We start from the raw sequence: 15,679 nt of genomic DNA, 5'->3' as shown, positions 1-15,679 counted from the left end.
TAGCCCCACAAATAGGATCCCTCACTCCCCTGACTCTAAGTCCCCGTTACAAGGGGAACCAACCCATCCTGGGTTATGTGTGGACTCCTCGAGCCCAGGGGGGGGGTCCAACCCAGCACCTAACCCAGGGAACTTCCCTCCTAACTTCCCCCAGAAGGGCAGAAATTCCCCAAATCCTGTGCAGAACTTTTTCCCCGGGTATCCACAAAACGTCCAACCCCGGAACAATCCATCCTTCTTTCCCCACTTTCCTGAGCCCAGACAACCTAATCCGGGAGAGGGGAGGCCAAGGGTGGAGGGGTACCCAAATCTTCCCAACCCGGGTTATTACCAGAGAAGGGATAGCTACCCTTCCCGGGATCAGGACAGGGGAGAAATGAGAGCCCTGTATCAGCTTAAGCGGGTTTCAGAGCCTAGAGCGCCAGGCCAAAAACATGGCACAGGATCTGGGTCGCATGCTGAGGGCTCAGCAGAACCCTCAGGTGAGCATGCCGGCCCAGAACGCCCCAAACCCTGTACCTGGTGCTCCAGAACAATGATGGGGGCAGCACCCCAACAAACCACTGGTTTCCAGGGAGGAGGCACAAGGGGAAGGGGGGTGTAAAGCCTTGGAGGAAGCTTCCTTCCCCACTTGTAGAAAGCCCCTGGAAACCCAGGAACCGGAAACAAAATCTCCTGCCCCTGAATGTCTGCCACCCAAGGAGCAGAGGTGGGGGGGTAGGAGAAACAAAGAACCCAAAAAGACCCATTTTGAGGAGGAGGTACAGATCTTCCAATTTGAAGGAGAGGGGTCCTCAGAGGATCCTGTGCAAAGGATCTTCTACTTCAGAGATGGGGGAACTCCACCCAAGGAAAAATGGGTCCCAAAGGATTCAAATCCAGACTGGTTAGATGTGGGGGCTGAGCTAGCGCGGCCCATCATCCAATCCCAGAACCAACAACATGAAAATCCCCTGGTTCAAACCCATCCTGGTGGCTGCCTCCAAAAAGGGAACCAGAACCGGAACCAGGGGAACTCAAAACGTCTCCCATCTCCAGTTGCCAACTTTTCTTTGTAGATTCCCAAGACTCTCCACAGAATTCTGCCCAAATCTCTTCTCTTCTCCAAAACAAAAAAACTAGCCCACCAGTTGTCCAAAAATGTGCACTATCTGTGCCCCCTTGCGGAGGAGGAGGGAAGATACTATGCCCCGGTTCAAGTACAGGGGCAGGGTACAATTTTGGCACTGGTGGACACTGGATCCCAAGCTACCCTTCTGTCCAAAAAGGCCTTTGATGAACTTAATTCAGGAAGTGTACCAAATTCCGCTCACCTCTCTTCTTGGACAACTTCAGAACTTTGACGGGAAGGAAATTCCCGTCGAGGGGAGTGCGGATTTGGACATTAAAATTGGGCGACACAAGTTGAAGCACCCGCTCATAGTTGTGACTCCAGAGGGCACCCCTTGTTTATTGGGGAATGACCTCCTGTGAAGGTTGTCACCCCTAATAGATTGTGTAAACAAGGTCCTCTGGACTCAGACTAGCCGACCAATAAAGTTAAAACAGCATCAACCATGTTAGTTTAAACGGCACATGCCACATGGTTGAACAAAAATCTGACCAAGTAGAATTTCACTTCCAGAACAACCAAATTCCAGACGTGACGGTAATAGCAGTAGGACAACAAACTGGTGATGGGGGGGGTCCTCTCTATTCCTGAAAATCCACCTTCCTTCCAGTTTAAGGTGGCATTCCACACTGGAAGGAAACACTCTGAAATTCTTTACCAATCCACAGTCAGACATTCCCACTCCTATAGTCCAGAAAGATGAGAAATGAGCTGAGAGCCTGGCCGATATTCAGCAAATTGAAGAGCAGTTGTTCATCCCTGTTCAGTTAAATGAAGGGAAGGACTCTGTTCTCGCCTGAGTGTGTGTGAACAACGGTAAGAGCTTCATCAGCGAAGCCATGTTCCACCAACTCCCAAAAGATCCAGCCATTCACACATTTAGACTGATAGACAAATGGGAAACGGATCTGGAAACACCCAACTCCAAACATCTCCTGCCAAGCAGGTGTATGCTCAAAATCTCCGTAGGCAACAAAAGCACAGTTCATAATTGTTGGGTCGTGCGAGACATCACTGCCGCCTTTTACTTAGGCAGTGATATTCTTAATCGCTTTGCCATTAGTTTGGACCTAATAAACTTCAAAGCTTGGTCCCGATTAGCGGATAATCCCATGGGCTTTGATGATCCAGAGAAAACATTTAGGTCAGCTCAACTGCTGCCTTATGCAGTTGAAATTCAGATTGGAGAGGAAGTCACCATCCTAGAAAGGACCTGACAATTCTCCCTGGAAGTGAAAGTTAAAAGAGGACAGAAATTGAAAAACCCTGATGCCTATATTCATCTAAATGTTTCTCTCCAACAGCAAGGGTTGGGGGTAAACCCAACACCATTAGTCAGTATAGAACATGACACCATTTCAATAGAGGTGGATAACAGCGACTTTAATAGTATCACGCTAGCCGCAGGCACCATTATTGGAATGGCGGTTGATGACCAACATTTTTCCATTGATTTAGGCAATGAACTGTTAGGACCAATCCCCAAGGACTGTTTTGACAGTGATGACAACACAACAGCAGACAGGATCTTTACCCGGCATGGGGGGGAGCTTCCTGGTATACAGTTCCTGCCCTTATGATAAGGAAGATGTGACTTGTGACTTCAGGAGGGATGAGGTGATTTTAAAGGTCCGTGAGGACTGCCTTTCCCACCTGAATCCACCAGTCCAAATCAGAACTTTGACCAGGGACTTCTCCACCCAGCTGGAGGAGGCCGCTGTGATAGCGAAACCAGAAGTCTTTCCAGGCTTCAGGCAGATGGTTGAAGAGAGAGTGAACCTAGCTGATGCCTGTGAGACTCTGGAGCAGAAGCAAAAGTTGAAACAAGTTTTCTTGGACTTTCAAGATCACTTTGCGGTGGACTCATATGACTGTGGTCGCACCGACATCCACACAACAACAATTCCCACGGACCCTGGCATGACTCCAGTGTTTGTGAAGCAATATCACTTGCCTCTCACATCAATGATCAATGGAGTCCCTTACTGAAATAATTAAGAACCTTGAGTCCCGTGGGATAATCCGTCCAGTCCACAGCACCTTCAGTAATCCGGTGCTGGGGATATTGAAGCCAAACGGCCAGTGGAGACTCTGCGCCGACCTTAGGGAGCTCAACAAACGTGTCCATACTTCCTGATGGCCTCTTCCCTACATTGACCAAGGGCTGGCCCAGATCCAGGGGTCACAGGTATTCACTGCAATTGACCTGACCAATGGATACTGGACTGTACCTGTCAGTAGGGAGGACCAATACAAGCTGGCTTTTACCTTTGGGGGCCAGCAGTACACATGGACCCAGACTCCCTTCGGATACATCAACTCCGGTAATTAATTCAACATTTTCCTACATAAGGCCATGCCCGACCTGGGTGAAAGGGGTAACCTGGCTTATGTAGATGATGTCCTCCATCAAAAGCTCAACTGTGGAGCAACACATAGCAGAGATCCGTTATGTTCTGACACAGTTGAGGGCTGCCGGAGCAAAACTTTCCTTTCAAAAGGCACAGTGGTGTAGAACCTGTGTCAATTTCTTGGGGCATGAGATTACTCCTCAGGGTCTTTGTCCCCAGGAAAAGAAAGTGGAAGCCCTCCAGAAATTGAAAGACCCCACAACTCTGCGGGAACTCAGGAGCCTCCTTGGACTGACTAATTACAGTAGAAAGTTCATTGAGGGCTACTTTTAACTTGACAATGTTGTATATTAAATAAAAACTGAATCACTAACCTGGGCAGACTGCGGTTATCAATGAAGACAGCAAGCAAGAAATTGGAAAGCTTCCCGTGAGAATCCTGCTCCCCTCTCTCCCCGCGTTAATGTCAAGGGAGGAGGAAGGCACAACCCCCAGGGAAACCCTCCTGGGGGAAAAAACCCTGTGTAGCAGCGAAGATCCGGACTGGGCGGTGAAGTAAGGATGCAGTTCCTGCGTCAAGTTGGACGCAATCAGAGATGTGGTCTTTCTATGGCAGAACAGGTAAGTGTAAAGAAAGAAGAGTGTCTCGGTATTGAGCAAGTAAACTATCGGGAAGGGACTTACAATGAATTTTACGAAGGTGTTCAATACAAAGCTGGATATTCTCTGAAGGACGAACACGTTTGGGGAAAATGTTCGGAAAGTCGGATCGGTAGTTTGGCTAAATGGAAGAGAAAGAGGATTCAGAAATGGATGGTCTGGAGGGAAGGTAATGACTAGATAGCAACGAAGGATAAATGGAACACTCACTGCCAAGGGCGGAACCTGTCTCGAATATATATCTGTGTAAGTAGTTGGCAGCCAGATCGTAAGTCTGAGAGAAAGAGATTGGAAGAGAGGAAAGTGAATTTAGAACAGCAAGAGAGGTAGCAGTCATTGGAGTGAAGTAGGTAAGGTTCCTAGCAGCGGGCTTACGGAGTGTCTGTAAGAACAGTAGCAACGCATTTGCTTGAAGCTCTTCCTTCCTTATCGGGCATCACGTGATCAGTCGCGGAAGCGGCAGACGAGCGTGAAACAGCTAGACCGCTCCTTCCAGTGTGCAATTCCGCTGCATCGGCGGTTATTCCAACAGTGTTTCCCACAATCCTGCCTAATCTTCTCCTCTGCCACCATGACCAACGTTGATAATGTGTAACAGCTACGCAGAGATCACAAGACCCCTGATTCATCTTTTGAAAGGGGGGGATCAAGTGGGAGTGGGGTCCTGAACCAGCCAAGGCAGTAAGACAACTCAAAAGAAGCCTCTCACAAGCGCCTTGCCTAGCTTACCCTGTCAGAAACAAGGAGTTCTTCTTGGAGACAGGGTTCTCTAATACATGCTTGACTGCAGTATTATACCAAAAGCATGACAAGGTCAATAAAGTAATCTCCTATGCGAGTAAAACTTTATCCTCTGGGGAGGAAAAATTCAACGATTAGATTTACCTGGTAGCTGTGGTTGAGCAGCCAGACTTCTCTCAAGAAGAGTTAGACAGTATATAGAGTATACAAGATAGGTACCAAAATACAGTAGCCCAAGCAAACACTGACCAGAGCTTTGGTATCATAATAGTTTAATTATTTATTTAAAGACACACTTAGAGACACTCTAGCATTATTATTGTAAGCAAGTTTAAAAACACAGTCACTATTAATATATATAAATCCCTTATTCATTATTAGACAAGTCTTAGTTAACACCACTTATTTCCAGACAGAGGTGAGCGCTTAACTAAAGATGGCACTCCAATAAGTTAAGAAAAAGGGAGGGAAAAGACAGAAATTAGGAACAGCACACAACACAATACGTTAGAAGCACTCAGCAAGGCAGGAAAGTCAAAGTCTACTTGTGAGCAAAAAGTTCATAGGCCAGGCTCCCTCTTGGAGAGAGTAGAACACCAATGCGCCCAAGATCACACAGTTTAAAAGGCTTGGAAAGTCTTGCAGAGAGTTTAAAAGGAATCAGTTCAGCTCAAAAAGTTCAGTTAGCCAGCCTAGGGCCAACCCAAGTGGTAAGATGAGTATTTACGAGACACCCCACACAGACCGTTGCGAGGGAGGCCAGGCGGACACAGTACCTTGAAAGTGGAGAGAATCCTCCAGCGGGGGCAGTTGTTCCTGGCAGTGGATGCAAGTCACAGGGTCGTCCAGAGGAAGAGAAGATCTCGACGTGGAGGAAAGCTGAAGGTCGTTGCACTGGCAGGGAAGAAACCAGCCGCGGAGTTCTCCGGTTTAAAAGGTACTACCCTTTTATTCGCAGTAGTGGTAAAATGTGGTATCCCGGTTGCCGGGGTGCTTGGCACAGGCAAGGCGGCCACAAGATGATCCGGGAAGGCAAAAAGGCGGGCAAACTGGTTATCCCCACCAGTCAAAGGAAGAAGAATCTTCGGGATGAAGATCTCCTCTGTCGTTGGAAGAAGTGGTGAGTCGGTTCAGCTGGGCTCCACCGGTGGTGTCGTCGTTGCAGGTCGGCTCAGCTTCTCCCTCTTCGGATTCTTTGGTTCTGTGGCGATGTCTGAATTCCCAGTCCCCAAAGCCCTGCTTTTATGCAGAAAACCCCCATTCATCAGTCCTAGCTGTCACTCAAACATGCTAAGTGGTGAGCCAGGCGGCTCACCACTGGGCCAATCACAGAAGAGTGCGACTTGAGTTGCCGAGGCAACTCTGTCCAGGGTGCCTAAACCCCTCCCACACCTCCTGTGGTACCCAGACAGAGTGGCACCACTTTGGAGGGCTTCTGTGCAGAAGCCCGCCAAAAGTGGAACAAAGGGCTCAACTTCGGGTCGGAGTCACAGAAGCGAACACAAACACCATTTTGGAACCGATTTCTGGCAAAAAATACCAACCGGTGAATTAATATTAAATAAATAAACCGGCGGTATGTTTGAGGCTATGTTAAAAAGTATTAGCCTCGTACAATGGGAAAATCCCATACGAATATATTCGCGGTCGAATATAAAAAGTAGTATCCACTGCCACCAGCCAAAACTCGCTCAGGGGGACTGGACAGTGCCCCCTCAAACAACAGACCCAGGGGCAATCGAATTGCCCCTACCAGTACGCCCACAATATGATGGTTTGTACTGGTTCTGTTCACAATTTAGGACTAGTAAAGCCAATGGTGACTTTACATGCCCTTGGAGACAGTAGTCAGTCCCAGGGTACGGAGTCTATGTTTGGGGGTCACTATGACACCCCTGTGTTATGGCACGGAGGGTGCTGTGTAACACACATACCAAAAACACATGAAGCCCTATGGAGTAAAAGACCCCATAGCCCATAAAACACATTACAAAGTCAAAGGATATCTCAAATCATGTCTAAGAGTGGGAGAAAAAGAGTTTCACTCTTAGCAGGAGAAATAAATAAACCCCAAAAATCCAGCAAAGCTGCTGGGGGACTCACTAGGTTTTGGAAATTAGCCTTAACAGAGAATTCTCCCTAACAGTGAGCATTGAAGAATTACCGCCCGTTTATCCATGGGGAACACATCCTAGTGGAGACTCCACACCAGCCTCTGCAATATCTCCAAATTGACAGAATCCGGGCCGGAAATGTGAGTAATTCACAAATTTCTTCCTGGATTCTGTCAATGCAAGGTTTTCTTGTGGAGGTCAGATATGGCCAAAGCAAGAAGAGTCCCCTTGCGCAAGGTCTGGCTGACTTGCATGATTGTGCCAGAGAAAACTGTCTCGAGGACGAAAGTCTAAAAATCAAGGACAACATGGAGGGATACCTTAATTACCCACACAAGGTCTTTGAAGAAGACAAATGTGAGGGAATACCCACTGTCTATGTGGATGGATGCTCTTACCATGTTGACAACAACGGGGAAAAAGAACTTGTGGCTGGCGTAGGGAATGCATAGGTGAATGAGATCCCAGAAACCTCCGCTTGGTACAAGATTGGTCCCCGAAGTAGTCAAGTGGCAGAGTTGATGGCTGTTCATCAAGCCATCCTCACTGCTGTCCAATATCAACTCCACGAACTGGTCATAATAAGAGATTCGGATTATGTACAGAACGGGTTTGTGGAGCACCTGGTTAATTGGAAAACCAGAGGCATGCTATGTGCTAATAACAAGCCCTTGAAACATGGGAAATTAATTCAAAATATTGATGATCTGGGATGACCATCTACTGGAAAAAAATCAAGGGTCATTCCAAAGTAGAGGGACCAGACAAAACTGGAAATGACCAAGCTGATCAGCCGGCCAAAACTGGGGCCATCCAAGGGGATCTAATAGAGATCGAGTCCCTGTTGGGGGAAATCCAAGTCACTGCTATCACTAGGTCCCAGACAAATGCTCACAATGATCTCTCAACTGCACAATGGAGTAAGGAGACCCCAGATGCCGATTTTGATTACGGCTCAAAAAGGGGATTGTTACGCTCACCTGGCTCCCACAGGGGCGTCGGTCGGACCCGGACAGCTGCGGTCTCTACCCACGTGATGCGTAGTGCAGCGATGACTGACTGGATCTGCCCTCCTAGTCTTATATTCTTGAAAGATGAGCTCTCCATCCTGCGTGGATTTGCAGTGGTGCGTCGATTCCAGTTACTTAACTGGTTTGAAGGCTCGGGAGAGTTCTGGAGAGTATTGACTCTGAGGTTCCTGGTGAGGACCAGTAAGTATTAAGTTCATAGAGTTCAATATGTCCGATGTTCACTCTTGTTCCCCCCTTCCTTTCTGGTCTTGCAGCTGGCTCGTGAAAAGATGCTCTTGTGGCAGCTGGTGGCGCTCAGGTAAGAGTCTGTATTACCCGGCGCTGTCCGGTAAATGTTGCACGTGGAAAACGTGTTGTTTTGTCTCTCTTTACAGATGCTGCACGTGAAAATATGGAGAGTCACAAAAGGATGCCTCTGGTGGTAAATCAGGTAAGTCTATGGTGGTAAGAATTATATTTGTTGGTTCCCTCGGCTCACCTTGTGGTTTACTTTTGTCTCCTAGGTGCCGAAGTTCGGCGAAGAAATGATGGAGCCTGCGCCGACCCGAAGGATGCTGTGAAGACTGGTGAGTATGGCGCGGCGCTGCAGCTGGAGATGCGGCGCGTGCAGAAATGATGTTCTTTACAGGTCCAGAGATGAGATGGATCCAGAATCAGGTGTGGAATAGAAATAAGTTCGTTTTCTAACCTTGTCTCTTTCTTTCCTCTTTGTTTTAGGAGCTCTGGATTCGAGGCGGGCGTGGCAGAAGACTGGATGCAGGCTGCAGGCACGGTGAGCGTTACGCTGCTGGATGCAGAATAACGCAAAGCGTGTGTTGCTGGTCGGGTGTGGTTTAAATAGCCTCAAAAGTAGTCCCAGGTAAGAAGTCCCTAGAACCACACCCGAGTAAAAAATAGTCCCTGTAGAAAAATAGTCCCTTTCAGGCTTCATGTTGGATTGGAGTCATTTGCAGCATGGTCTGCCTGAGGCAAGTAATGACTATGAGCCTGGCGCCTTAGACGCCAGGACTGATTTCTACTATGAGCCTGGCGCATAAGGTGCCAAGACTGAACCCAGATAGCCCCTAGCCGGGGCTGCTGAGGTTTTACTAAATGTCTAGATGCCTGCTCCTGGGGCTGATGGGCTTGGTCCGGATGCCTGGGGGTAGGCATCATGACAGCGATCCAATATTTGGTAAGTTTTATCAACACATTGAGGACCCTGAGAACATTCCCCTGACGGATACCGATTACATTGGGAAAGAGGAGCTCAGAGTGTTGATGAAATGTCCAAAAATGTTCCGAATCCAGGACGGTTTGTTGGTGAGGAAATCCCTAGCTGGCCATGATCAGTGGGCTGTTCCCACCTCATTCCGAAGCCTGATGTTAAGTCACGCCCATGATGCGGCCACAGCCGGTGATAGAGGGTTTCATACAATGCTTTAACGCTTGAAATCTTGAGAGGTTGCATACTGGCCACACATGGTGCAGGACCTCGACCAATACTTGAATGGGTGTCTTGTGTGTGCACGATTTCAGCCAACATCCCTCACACACCGTGCGCCTCTCCAAAAGAGGGGGATGACACTGCCATGGTCAGATTTGCAAGTCGATTTCTTTGGGCCCGTGATTTGCTCCTTGTTAGGGAGAATTCTCTTTAGGCTGAATTTCCTAACCTAGTGAGTCCCCCAGCAGCTTTGCTGGATTTCTGGAGTTTTTTTTCCTCCTGCCAAGAGTGACACTCTTTTTCTCTCATTCTTGGACATGGTTTATGGTATTCCTTGACTGGTAATGTGTTTTATGGGCTATGGGGTCCTTTACTCCATAGGGTCTCATGTGTTTTTACTATGTGTGTTACACAGCACCCTCCGTGCAGTAACACAGGGGTGTCATAGTGACACCCCACCATAGACTCCATACCCTGGGACTGACTACTATCTCCCAGGGCATGTAAGGTCAGCATTGGCTTTACTAGTCCCAAATTATTAACAGAAACCAGTACAAACCATCATATTGTGGACGTACTGGTCAAGGCAATTCGATTGCCCTGGGTCTGTTAGTCGAGGGGGCACGTCTCCGTCCCCCCTGATCGAGTTTTGGCTGGGGGCAGTGGAAACTACTTTTTATATTCGACCGCAAATATTTCCCTATGGGATTTTCCCATTGTTCGAGGCTACCAACTTTAATTATTTAATTCTCATAGCCTCGAACATACCGCCGGTTCATTTAATTAATATTAATTCGCTGGTTGGTATTTTTTGCCAAGACTCGATTCTAAAATGGCGTTTGTGTTCTCTTCTGTGACTCCAACCCAAGTTGAGCCCTTTGTTCCACTTTTTGGCAGGCTTCTCCACAGAAGCCTCCAAAGTGGTGCCACTCTGTCTGGGTACCACAGAGGGTGTGGGAGGGGGTTTAGGCACTCTGGACTGAGTTACCTTGGTAACTCAGGTCGCACTCTTGTGTGATTGGCCCAAGTGGTGAGCCGGCCAGCTCACCACTTAGCATGTTTGATTGACAGCTAGGCTGAGTGAATGGGGGTATGCTGCATAAAAGCAGGGCTTTGGGGACTGGAACTTCAGAAGTCGCCACAGGACCTGAGAATCCGACGAGGGAGAAGCTGAGCCGACCTACCACGACGACACCACCGGTGGAGCCCTGCAGAACCGACTCACCACTTCCCGACGACAGAGAAGATCTCCCAGCTGGAGAGGCTTCTTCCCCTGACTGGTGGGCACAACCAGTTTACCTTTCTTTCTTCGCACCCCAGACCGGTTTGTGGTCGAACTGCCGTGCCAAGCACCCCGGCGGCCGGATAGCCACTCACCACTGAACCACGAATCAACGGACCGCTCCTTGTACCTGAGAAACTCTGCGGCTGGTTTCTTCCCTGGCAGTGCAACGGACTCCTGTCTTCCTCCACGATGAGACCCACTGTTCCCCCGGACGAAGCACCGACTTGCATCCGCTGCCAGGAACAACTGCCCCTGCTGGAGTGTTCTCACCACTTTAAGGTACCGTGTCCGCCAGGCCTCCCTTTCTAAAGATTGCTACAGGGTAATAATAACTCCTTAACCTTCTGGACTGGGCTGGCCGCCTTGACCCTATAACTGGTCCCTTTCTTTGGTCCAACTCCTTTTTGAACCATTACAAGACTTTTGTGCACTGCAACCGTGTGATCTTGGACACATTTCGTTTCGATCCTCTTAAAGCGGATCCGGCCTACTGACTCTGAATTCACGGTTTTACTTTGCCTTCCTCTCTTGTTATGTTCTTGTAAAAGTGTTGGGATCTGTTTCAACTTGTTCTCTGCTCTTCTCTCCCTTTTTCTAAAACAAATTATTAGAGTGCCATCTACGTTAAGCGCTCACCGCTGTCTGAAAATAAGTGGGGCTTTACTTAAGACTTGTCTAATATTCTTTTAAGGGAGTGTATATCTTTTAGTGACCGTGTTTTTGAATTGCTTACTATTAGTGCCTGTGTGTTTTTCTAGATGTGGTTTTAAATAAATAATTATATCTCTTTTACACCAAGTCCTGGTCAGTGTTTACTTGTTCTATTGTGTGCTCTTGACCTATTGTGAATACTCTGTATACTGCCTAACTCTTCTTGAGGGAAGTCTGACTGCTCAGCCACAGCTACCAAGTGAATCTGTGTGGTACAGACTGCTGCCAAGTGGGTTTACTGCCAAACACCTGTAGTCTTAAATCTTTTGCAGTGGTCCCAGAGGGAACTGCACATGTTTCTGCCTAACACTCCTCTAGGGGAAACAAGTACATGTTGACTGTGACATGCTTGTTTACTAAATGGGTGGAATTTTTGGACTACCCCAAAGGTTCGAGTCAGACAGAGGCAGCCATTTCACCAGCGAAGTTATGACAGAGATGTGGGAGATACTTGGGATTAAAAGGAAGCTACACATTGCTTACCGGCTAGCCTCTAGTGGTGCAGTAGAGAGATAAAACAGAACAGTTGTGAGCATATTAAAATATTTTGTGGCAGATTCTGGGCCAAGTTGGGATATTTGATTACCTCTTGTCCTAATGGCCATCAGATCTACCCCTTCATATGCAACTAAAATGTCACAGTTTGAGCTGATGACTGGATGCAGGATGGTGCTTCCCCATCATCTGCTCTACAGGACTCAAGAGCAGACATTGATCAATGCCTCCACATCTGATGAGTATGTTGAAAATCTAAGAAAACACCTTCAACATGCGTTTGCCTATGCTCAGCGAAATCTAGAGAGATCTGCAGACAGCATGAAGACCTACTATGACTTGAAGACTACCAGGAAATAATACAATGTATGAGACTGGGTCTACTTATCCAATTTCCAAAGGAACCAGGCCAAACAACGCACATTTTTGCCTACCTGGAGGGGTCCTTTTGAAATTGTAGACAAGATCTGCATCCCCAAGGGCAGTTTGGCAAAGGGGGAAGATAAGTGGGTCCATATTAATCAACTAAAGTGTTGCCATCCTAGGCACACTCTGCAGCAACTGGAGGAGTCTTCTGGATCCATAAAATTCCAACTCTAAAATAGTCCACATACAGCCTATAAAATACAATAATGCAAATGTCTCCTGATTTCTCAAAATGTATATGTCCGCCCCACTACATTAATAGTGGTGGGGAAATGTCTACAAATATGTTTTTGCTTTGTCATCCTAGGAGAGAGATAAACCATGGAGACTAACCAAGGAGGATTACCCGAGGACCGTGAGGAAATATCCGAGGGGCCCGGAGTATCGCTCAATACTCACATCAGGACTGGCGAGGACAACTGAGTGATCCACCCCTGATGGAGGAAAAGATGCTGAACTTTGCCATTTGTGGAATCAGAAGAGAGGAGGCTGACATCCCAGTCTTGCGAGTTTCCATTGATGGACGGTCAACGCCAATCGCAAGAGGGGGGCTTGTGGGATCTTTCAACCCACTGGGTCAGGCCCTGCAACATGTCATTAAATGTCATTTTGAAGCTAACATCCTCATCTTTCTAACGAACCCAAAACGACATTCCAATTCCTGATAGTTTTGCTGTAATCGCGTTTCCCGCATGCGGAAAAGTTGCCGCGAATTTGCAATTTGGCTCATTTTCACTTCATGTAAAATAGCTGTTTCTTGTTTTCAACTTCTGAACTTAGTTTTCCATCTGCTAATCATTCTATAATCATTGCTAGTGTTGACCTGAACCAATCCACAGCCACTCTCACTAGTTTTGAATCTCATATAGCGAATTACAATAATTTTCAGCATTTTTCCCATTCAATTCAAACCTCATTTAAAAGCGATTGACCTGTTGTAAAATCATACCTGTTCTCTCTAAGCTTGCTGGGGGGATCGGGATTGAACTGCATTATTGATTGTTATTCCTGAAACCTGTGTGCTCTCCTCCACCTCTTCATATTGCATACTGGGGGGAGTGAGTAGTAACAGAGGGAAAGAGTGATCATATTGTCTTTGATTAAATTCATATCAAGTCTTATTTCTGTGTTGCATTCTTTCCTCTCATTGCATTTTCTTGAACTATACCAAGTATTCTCTGATATATTATTTTCCTATTCCTACTCCTAACTGATTAAAGAGATTGTTGATATTGTAATATTACCCATTGCTGATCATTGTTCATATTCATAAGTGTGACATTCAGATATTCATATTCATAAAAGTGTAATCTATATATTGTTCAATTCTTCAAATAAATCTTTCAACTTTGCAAAACAACCTATTTCTTGGCTCATTGAGGCCGGGGGGATTCAAAGAGAGGGGCGTTATATAAGGGTACATCATCCAGAATGAAATGAACTTTTGACATAAAAATATATAAATAAGGGTTTCCATTGGGCTTCCCATACTAGGCATTGACTTAGTTGGAGTGCTGAATTGAAATCACTTACAAGTTGCTTAGATATCTAAGAGTATGAGGACCGATCTAGTGTTAGTGCCGATGTTGATTTTGAGGTTTTCCCAGATCAGATGGATATGATTGCTGAATCTGTTATTATTATTATTTCATCTCTTGTGGAGCACATAGCACCCAGAGACCTCAGTGTGCACATTAATTGTCACAATCCTACTTGTGCATGACCTAGGATGTTGTTGGCCTGTATGTGTTCCTTTATGTGGCTATATATGTAGCTCTCTAGAATTTTAGCAGGTCAAAGTATGTTTGAGGCTGGTAGGAAGTGGGGTCCTCTGGGTTTGCAGTGATATTAAGAAGTGTTTTAATGTACACCATGGAAGGACATTGCCACAATTCTTGCATCCAGTGAATCTCATTAGATTGCAAAAAATAGAGCATCAGGCTTTTTATGGCAAGGATCTCTTTGTAGATGTCCGGGTGCATGTGTTTGCCGGAGAGTCTGCTTTATTACTTTATTTCACCAGTATCCTGAAATCCACTTCCATAGTTTGGTCTAATTAGTTGAGCTTTGGGGTCATGATTGAGCCTTAGCTCGGAAACATTTAATACTTTTAAGCAGTTTGTGTTGCATTTGTGGCTTTTTTTATTTTTCATTTTATTTTGGAAGTGTTTGGTTTCCTCGCACAATTTTTTGGAGGGCACCAGTGATTTGTCGCATGATGTAACGTTTCTCATTTTGTTGATGATATTGAACATTTGACTTTCCGGTTATGTGTTTTTGTTTTCAAGCTTTTCTGGCCTATGTAGTGCATCCTTGTAGTGTCAAATCTGTCTCCGATATGCTAACTTGTCTTCTTGTTTCCTCTCAAATTGTTGTAGTTTCTGTTTTGTGTTCTTAAGGGTTCTTACTTTAGGGGTAAACCAGGTAATTACTGTCTTTTTCCTGTTTCAGCGGTGTAAGGATATAATTCTGTGAGTGGTCTGTTTCTTGCGGGTTTCGTTTGGTGTTCTCCATGTTCTGAGGTCCTCAAAGTTGAGTATGTCCTACTTTCTTCTGGTGACGGTGGATAGTCCTTGATCAGTTGGGAGCCTGAGAGTTGGTGGATTGATATAAAAAAAAAGTACCATGAGGTGGTTTTATTCAGAATGTGACTGTAGAAGGGCTTTAGTCACTAGCCGTTCTTCACAGAAAATGTCATTGAGTATATGGTCAGCAGACAGAGTTGCTTCTTTGACCATTTAAGGTAAAAGTTAGCCATGTAGGAGCTCCAGGATTTGAAAGAGCTTTCATTTTTTCTTAACCAGACATTGAAGTTACCAAGAATGATTAGGTAGAGGTGTTCCACCGCAAGGATAGATGTGGTGTCTGAGAGGCTTTCTAAAAAAAAGGGTGACCTGTATAGGAGCATGAATGAGGTTGGCTTCAGTGCTCCAGATAAGATTTTGATGTGGGAGTATTTTACTCCCTATTTTTTAAAGTTGGGAGTAAAATAATGTTTTAGAGGGTAAAAAGTCCAATTCCTAATGGGAGTATTTTATAAGCGAGTAAATAAATGTTTTAACTGGAAAACAAAATGTTTTGTAGTAATAATGATTTCTTTGTACCTAGTCATTCCTGTACATTCTAAGATACAGGTTATCCTCTGCGTATCAGGCAGTAATAATAGTAGTTCCTTTCTCTGGAATTGTCTACACTACTGGTTCAAACATATCCATGGAGCTGTGTGGCTGAAAGCAGGGGCACCAGGTTCTATGTGCCTGTTTCCTATTTTTTGTTGGGAGTATTTTTACTCCCTATTTTTATTTTTGGTGATTATTTGCCTATTTTT

The 15,679-nt window shown here is 46.0% G+C and overlaps 1 protein-coding gene across 10 annotated transcripts in view; it reads left to right on the top strand.

Moving 5' to 3' along the window:
* Positions 1 to 15,679, top strand: part of CAPS2 (calcyphosine 2) — a 1,666,464-nt gene that overhangs the window by 901,005 nt on the left and 749,780 nt on the right. The gene's annotated exons all lie outside the window — the stretch shown is intronic.

The sequence above is a fragment of the Ambystoma mexicanum genome, chromosome 12 (assembly GCF_040938575.1).
Source record: "Ambystoma mexicanum isolate Mex_15411 chromosome 12, UKY_AmexF1_1, whole genome shotgun sequence".
Classification (NCBI taxonomy): domain Eukaryota; kingdom Metazoa; phylum Chordata; class Amphibia; order Caudata; family Ambystomatidae; genus Ambystoma; species Ambystoma mexicanum.
Note: the sequence above shows the minus strand (reverse complement) of the source record. Positions and strands in the feature narration are given on the sequence as shown.